Source organism: Salmo salar, unplaced genomic scaffold, assembly GCF_965601325.2.
Source record: "Salmo salar unplaced genomic scaffold, fSalSal1 ptg000177l, whole genome shotgun sequence".
Taxonomy (NCBI): Eukaryota; Metazoa; Chordata; class Actinopteri; order Salmoniformes; family Salmonidae; genus Salmo; species Salmo salar.
In genome coordinates, this window is record NW_027675325.1 from 270,895 (window position 1) to 279,142 (window position 8,248).

Genomic DNA, 8,248 nt, shown 5'->3' on the forward strand with positions numbered 1-8,248 from the left:
TATGCCTATCTAGGCTAATGTAGCCTATTAATCTTTATGCCTATCTAGGCTACTGTAGCCTATTAATCGTTATGCCTATCTAGGCTACTGTAGCCTATTAATCTTTATGCCTATCTAGGCTACTGTAGCCTATTAATCTTTATGCCTATCTAGGCTAATGTAGCCTATTAATCTTTATGCCTATCTAGGCTAATGTAGCCTATTAATCTTTATGCCTATCTAGGCTACTGTAGCCTATTAATCGTTATGCCTATCTAGGCTACTGTAGCCTATTAATCTTTATGCCTATCTAGGCTAATGTAGCCTATTAATCTTTATGCCTATCTAGGCTACTGTAGCCTATTAATCGTTATGCCTATCTAGGCTACTGTAGCCTATTAATCTTTATGCCTATCTAGGCTAATGTAGCCTATTAATCTGTATGTCACGTCCTGGCCAGTATATAAAGTTAATTGTTTTGTAGTTTGGTCAGGGCGTGGCAGAGGGTATTTGTTTTATGTGGTTCGGGGTGGTGTGTTTGTTAAAAGGGTGTTTGGTTTAGTATTTCCGGGTTTTGGTTTATGTCTAGGTAGTTCTATGTGGAGTCTAGTGAGTGTATGTCTATGTTTGGTTAATTGGGGTTGGGACTCTCAGTTGAAGGCAGGTGTTGTCTATCTGCCTTTGATTGAGAGTCCCATATATTAGGGTGTGTTTGTGTTTGTGATTTGTGGGTGATTGTTCTGTGTTGAGCCTATGCTAGCCAGACTGTTTGTAGTTGTTCGTTCGTTCTTTTTGTTTTGTTATTTTGTATGTTCATGTTGTATGTTCATTTTTGTAGTTAATAAAAATCAAGATGAGCATTCACGTACCTGCTGCGTATTGGTCCTCATTCACCGACGACAACCGTGACAGAATCACCCACCACCAAAGGACCAAGCAGCAGAGGAAGGAGCAGACGGAGTTCGAGTTGGACTGGCGGGAGAAGTGGACTTGGGAGGAAGTTCTGGACGGGGCCGGACCCTGGCATCAGGCTGGGGATTATCGCCGCCCGCAGTGGGAAATTGAGGCAGCCAAGGCAGAGAGGCGGTGGTACGAGGCCAGAGTGGACGCGCTGATGGAGAAGCACGAGAGGCACCCCCAAGAATTTTTTTTTGGGGGGGCACACGGGTAGTTTGGCTAGGCGTAAGAAGAGCCGGAAGCCAGCTACCCGTGGTTATATGGAGGAGCGTATGGGGTGGAGAGTGCTATGTTTCGCTGAGGAGCGCACTATCTCACCCATACGCACGCACAGTCCGGTGCGCGTTATTCCAGCCCCTCGCAGGTGCCGTGCTAGAGCGGGCATCCAGCCTGGTAGGAGGATGCCTGCGCAGCGCATCTGGTCGCCGGTACGCCTCCGAGGACCAGGCTACCCAACTCCCGCTCTACGCACGGCTACCATCAGGCCCCTGCACAGCCCAGTCTGCCCTGTACGAGCACCCCGCTCGTACAGGGCTACTAGTTCCATCCAGCCAAGGCGGGTTGTGCAGGAGGTAAGATCTAGACCGACTGTGCGCCTCCATAGCCCTGGGCTTCCAGCTCCTGTCTCTCGTGCGGACCCGGAAGTGCGTCAACCCAGTCCGACTCGTCCTGTTCCCGCTCCCCGCACTAGCCTGGAGGTGCGTGTTCATAAGCTGGTATATCCGGTACCAGCACCACGCACCAGGATTATAGTGCGTCAGCCCGCCAGTCAACAGTCATCATCAGAGCTGCCCGCCAGTCAACAGTCATCATCAGAGCTGCCCGCCAGTCAACAGTCATCATCAGAGCTGCCCGCCAGTCAACAGTCATCATCAGAGCTGCCCGCCAGTCAACAGTCATCATCAGAGCTGCCCGCCAGTCAACAGTCATCATCAGAGCTGCCCGCCAGTCAACAGTCATCATCAGAGCTGCCCGCCAGTCAACAGTCGTCAGAGCTGCCCGCCAGTCAACAGTCGTCAGAGCTGCCCGCCAGTCAACAGTCGTCAGAGCTGCCCGCCAGTCAACAGTCGCCAGAGCTGCCCGCCAGTCAACAGTCGCCAGACAGGTCAGACTGCGCTGAACTGCCGGAGTGGCCAGACTGCGCTGAACTGCCGGAGTGGCCAGACTGCGCTGAACTGCCGGAGTGGCCAGACTGCGCTGAACTGCCGGAGTGGCCAGACTGCCCTGAACTGCCGGAGTGGCCAGACTGCCCTGAACTGCCGGAGTGGCCAGACTGCCCTGAACTGCCGGAGTGGCCAGACTGCCCTGAACTGCCGGAGTGGCCAGACTGCCCTGAACTGCCGGAGTGGCCCGAGTGGCCAGACTGTCCCGAGTGGCCAGACTGTCCCGAATTGCCAGACTGCCCAGACTGTCCCGAGTGGCCAGACTGTCCCGAGTTGGCAGACTGTCCCGAATTGCCAGACTGCCCAGACTGTCCCGAACTGCCAGACTGCCCAGACTGTCCCGAACTGCCAGACTGGCCCGACTGTCCCCCGGCGATGCCAGACTGGCCCGACTGCCCCTCGGCGATGCCAGAGTGGCCGACAGCCTGGAACGTCCGGAACCAGAGCCACCTCCAGAAATAGGTGGGTTGGGGAGGGGGGGTGTCGCACAGTGCCGTCGTTGACGGCAGCCACCCTCCCTTCCCTCCCTTTAGAAAAGGGGACTTTTTTTTGTGTTGCTTGGCGTTATTTTTTGTTAAGGTGCTTCTGGGGTAGCACCTTTAAGGGGGGGGTACTGTCACGTCCTGGCCAGTATAAAGGTTAATTAGTATTATAGTTTGGTCAGGACGTGGCAGAGGGTATTTGTTTTATGTGGTTCAGGGTGGTGTGTTTGTTAAAAGGGTGTTTGATTTAGTATTTCCGGGTTTTGGTTTATGTTTAGGTAGTTCTATGTTTAGTCTAGTGTGTCTGGTTCTATGTTGAGTTAATTGGGGTTGGACTTCCAATTGAAGGCAGCTGTTTGGTGTTGCCTTTGATTGGAAGTCCTTTATTAGTTGGGTGTGTTTGTCTTGTATTTTGTGGGTGATTGTTCTGTGTGTAAGCCGTATGCTTTACCAGACTGTTTGTAGTTGTTCGTTCGTTTCGTTTTGTTATTTTGTATGTTCATTTTTGTAGTTAATAAAAGTCAAGATGAGCATACACGTGTACCTGCTGCGTATTGGTCCTCCTTCACCGACGACAACCGTGACACCCTCAGATCAATCATGTCCGTTTTAGCCATTCTGTCTATATTCTCAGATATGTTTAAAAAAGAACAGATTGAAAGACAATAAATAGCCTACTGTTAGTGAATACAAATACGTGTGAGACATGGCCTCGTGTTGCTGTACTGTCTATAACTACCTTAACAAACAATGACTTATTATTATTATTATTATTGTTGTTGTTGCTGCTGCACTGTCTATAACTACCTTAACAAACAGTGACTTATTATTATTATTGACAGTTACCATGGAGATGAAATGTCACAACTACATATTCATGTGATTGCATTAAATCACCTGACTTTCGATATGTCTGTTAGTAAATGTTTGATAAGAGATAATTAATAAATGATAACAATTGACATTCAAGAATAACTGTGTTAACCACAACCAACATGTTGGATATCTGTTTAGGGGTCAGTGCTCTAAAATGAGTCTCTCTGGGGAGAGAGAGGAGGGTGGGGAACATGACACCAAAGCTAAGAGGTGAGATTACAATTTTGTTTTGGAATTATTAAGAGTTTATTTAAAAAATGCTATTTATAAAAATGTTCACATTTGTTTTTTAATCAGACATGGTTTCTCTTGGCTACCTTCAATATTACTGTCCTCAGATTATTTATTAATAGATTTTATTTATTTCAAAACGCTATATATCAATTGTTTCGCTGGAATGGAATATTTGTATCCTATATTTTTGACTGTATTATGTGGTTGTCTCAGCTAGCTATCTTAAGATGAATGCACTTACTGTAAATCACTCTGGATAAGAGCATCTGCTAAATCAGGGGTTCTCAATCCGGGGTCTGTGGAGGTACTGCAGTGGCTCCACGGCACCCTGACTGTACTCGTTGCAATGTAACACATTTGATAGAATTTTCACATGACACGACCACTTTGCCTACTCTTAATTATTGCCTAATATAATGGAATGCATATTTTCTTTACCAATTCTGATCGTTGTTACAAGAAGAATTTTGACAATATTCCCGTTATATCAACACACTCTTCACACCCGTTTAACAACTCTAAATAGATTTGGCATAGAAGGCATCAAGTCCCTTGTCAATAAGGTTGGCTACAACGTTACCTACAATGTTAATTTTCATCTAACATATATTATGCCCCAGATGCCTTCAATTGCCCAATTTATAGCCATGCCCAATTTAGGATTATTTTTTTAACAACGCGATGTTGCGCTCCACTCTACACGCAGAGTGGGCTGAGGTGATCTTGGGGAATAACGACGGAGTTCGCTACAGTGTTGAGACGCTGAAGTTTATTGTTCAATTCGCTTTTAGCTTTACGGTCAGGGACAGTATGAGTGTAGCCAGATCCTTTTCACTTGCTATCCTTGTTTCATTTTGTGGTTCACCGGATTCGTCATCATCCTCGAGACGAAGTACAGAACAACCTGCTACCTAGCCAATCTAGTCGGTACAGCTAGGTAGTTTTTTACTATTTTTTGTATTTATTTATTTAACCTTAACCAGTCAAGTCTGTTAAGAACATATTGTTATTTACAATGACGGCCTAACGAAATGCAAAAGGCCTCCTGCAGGGACAGGGGGCTGGGATTATAAATTAATAAAATATAAATATAGGAAAAAACACACATCACAACAAGAGAGACAACACTACATTAATGTTAAGCTAGCTACTCTACCAACAGCATCATAGTTATCCTAGCTAGTCGGTACAGCTCGGTAAGCTAGCTAGCTACTCTACCAGCAGCATCCTAGTTATCCTAGCTAGTCGGTACAGCTAGGTAAGCTAGCTAGCTACTCTACCAGCAGCATCCTAGTTATCCTAGCTAGTCGGTACAGCTAGGTAAGCTAGCTAGCTACTCTACCAGCAGCATCCTAGTTATCCTAGCTAGTCGGTACAGCTAGGTAAGCTAGCTAGCTACTCTGCCAGCAGCATCCTAGTTATCCTAGCTAGTCGGTACAGCTAGGTAAGCTAGCTAGCTACTCTGCCAGCAGCATCCTAGTTATCCTAGCTACCACTACATCATCATCAAATCAAATCAAATCAAATGTATTTATATAGCCCTTCGTATATCAGCTGAAATCTCAAAGTGCTGTACAGAAACCCAGCCTAAAACCCCAAACAGCAAGCAATGAGTGTGAAAGAAGCACGGTGGCTAGGAAAAACTCCCTAGGAAAAACTCCCTAGAAAGGCCAAAAACCTAGGAAGAAACCTAGAGAGGAACCAGGCTATGAGGGATGGCCAGTCCTCTTCTGGCTGTGCCGGGTGGATATTATAACAGAACATGGTCAAGATGTTAAAATGTTCATAAATGACCAGCATGGTCAAATAATAATAATCATAGTAGTTGTCGAGGGTGCAACAAGCACGTCCGGTGAACAGGTCAGGGTTCCATAGCCGCAGGCAGAACAGTTAAAACTGGAGCAGCAGCATGGCCAGGTGGACTGGGGACAGCAAGGAGTCATCATGCCAGGTAGTCCTGAGGCATGGTCCTAGGGCTCAGGTCCTCCGAGAGAAAGAAAGAAAGAGAGAAAGAGAGAATTAGAGAGAGCATATTTAAATTCACACAGGACACCGGATAAGACAAGAGAATACTCCAGATGTAACAGACTGACCCTAGCCCCCCGACACATAAACTACTGCAGCATAAATACTGGAGGCTGAGACAGGAGGGATCAGAAGACACTGTGGCCCCATCCGATGATACCCCCGGACAGGGCAAAACAGGCAGGATATAAACCCACCCACTTTGCCAAAGCACAGCCCCCACACCACTAGAGGGATTTCTACAACCACCAACTTACCGTCCGAAGACAAGGCCGAGTATAGCCCACAAAAATCTCCGCCATGGCACAACCCAAGGGGGGGGCGCCAACCCAGACAGGAAGATCACGTCAGTGACTCAACCCACTCAATTGACGCACCCCTCCCATGGACGGCATGGAAGAACACAAGTAAGTCAGTGACTCAGCCCCTGTAATAGGGTTAGAGGCAGAGAATCCCAGTGGAAAGAGGGGAACCGGCAAGGCAGAGACAGCAAGGGCGGTTCGTTGCTCCAACCTTTCCGTTCACCTTCACACTCCTGGGCCAGACTATACATAATCATAAGACCCACTGAAGAGATAAGTCTTCAGTAAAGACTTAAAGGTTGAGACTGAGTCTGCGTCTCTCACATGGGTAGGCAGACCATTCCATAAAAATGGAGCACTATAGGAGAAAGCCCTACCTCCAGCCGTTTGCTTAGAAATTCTAGGGACAATTAGGAGGCCTGCGTCTTGTGACCATAGCGTACGTGTAGGTATGTACGGCAGGACCAAATCAGAAAGATAGGTAGGAGCAAGCCCATGTAATGCTTTGTAGGTTAGCAGTAAAACCTTGAAATCAGCCCTTGCCTTAACAGGAAGCCAGTGTAGGGAGGCTAGCACTGGAGTAATATGATCACATTTTTTGGTTCTAGTCAGGATTCTAGCAGCCGTATTTAGCACTAACTGAAATTTGTTTAGTGCTTTACCCGGGTAGCCGGAAAGTAGAGCATTGCAGTAGTCCAGCCTAGAAGTAACAAAAGCATGGATTCATTTTTCTGCGTCATTTTTGGACAGAAAGTTTCTGATTTTTGCAATGTTACGTAGATGGAAAAAATCTGTCCTTGAAACAGTCTTGATATGTTCTTCAAAAGAGAGATCAGGGTTCAGAGTAACGCCGAGGTCCTTCACAGTTTTATTTGAGACGACTGTACAACCATCCAGATTAATTGTCAGATTGAACAGAATATCTCTTTGTTTCTTGGGACCTAGAACAAGCATCTCTGTTTTGTCCGAGTTTAAAAGTAGAAAGTTTGCAGCCATCCACTTCCTTATGTCTGAAACACAGGCTTCTAGCGAGGGCAATTTTGGGGCTTCACCATGTTTCATTGAAATGTACAGCTGTGTGTCATCCGCATAGCAGTGAAATTTAACATTATGTTTTCGAATGACATCCCCAAGAGGTAAAATATATAGTGAAAACAATAGTGGTCCTAAAACGGAACCTTGAGGAACACCGAAATGTACAATTGATTTGTCAGAGGACAAACCATTCACAGAGACAAACTGATATCTTTCCGACAGATAAGATCTAAACCAGGCCAGAACTTGTCCATGTAGACCAATTTGGGTTTCCAATCTCTCCAAAAGAATGTGGTGATCGATGGTATCAAAAGCGACACTAAGATCTAGGAGCACGAGAACAGATGCAGAGCCTCGGTCTGACGTCATTAAAAGGTCATTTACCACCTTCACAAGTGCAGTCTCAGTGCTATGATGGGGTCTAAAACCAGACTGAAGCGTTTCGTATACATTGTTTGTCTTCAGGAAGGCAGTGAGTTGCTGTGCAACAGCTTTTTCTAAAATTTTTGAGAGGAATGGAAGATTCGATATAGGCCGATAGTTTTTTTATAATTTCTGGGTCAAGATTCGGCTTTTTCAAGAGAGGCTTTATTACTGCGACTTTTAGTGAGCTTGGTACACATCCGGTGGATAGAGCCGTTTATTATGTTCAACATAGGAGGGCCAAGTACAGGAAGCAGCTCTTTCAGTAGTTTAGTTGGAATAGGATCCAGTATGCAGCTTGAGGGTTTGGAGGCCATGATTATTTTCATCATTGTGTCAAGAGATATAGTACTAAAACACTTTAGTATCTCCCTTGATCCTAGGTCCTGGCAGAGTTGTGCAGACTCAGGACAATGGAGCTTTGGAGGAATACCCAGATTTAAAGAGGAGTCCGTAATTTGCCTTCTAATGATCATGATCTTTTCCTCAAAGAAGTTCATACATTTATTACTGCTGAAGTGAAGGCCATCCTCCATTTGCGAATGCTGCTTTTTAGTTAGCTTTGTGACAGTATCAAAAAGAAATTTCGGATTGTTCTTATTTTCCTCAATTAAGTTGGAAAAATAGGATGATCGAGCAGCAGTGAGGGCTCTTCGATACTGCACGGTACTGTCTTTCCAAGCTAGTCGGAAGACTTCCCGTTTGGTGTGGTGCCATTTCCGTTCCAATTTTCTGGAAGCTTGCTTCAGAACTCGTGTATTTTCTGTATACC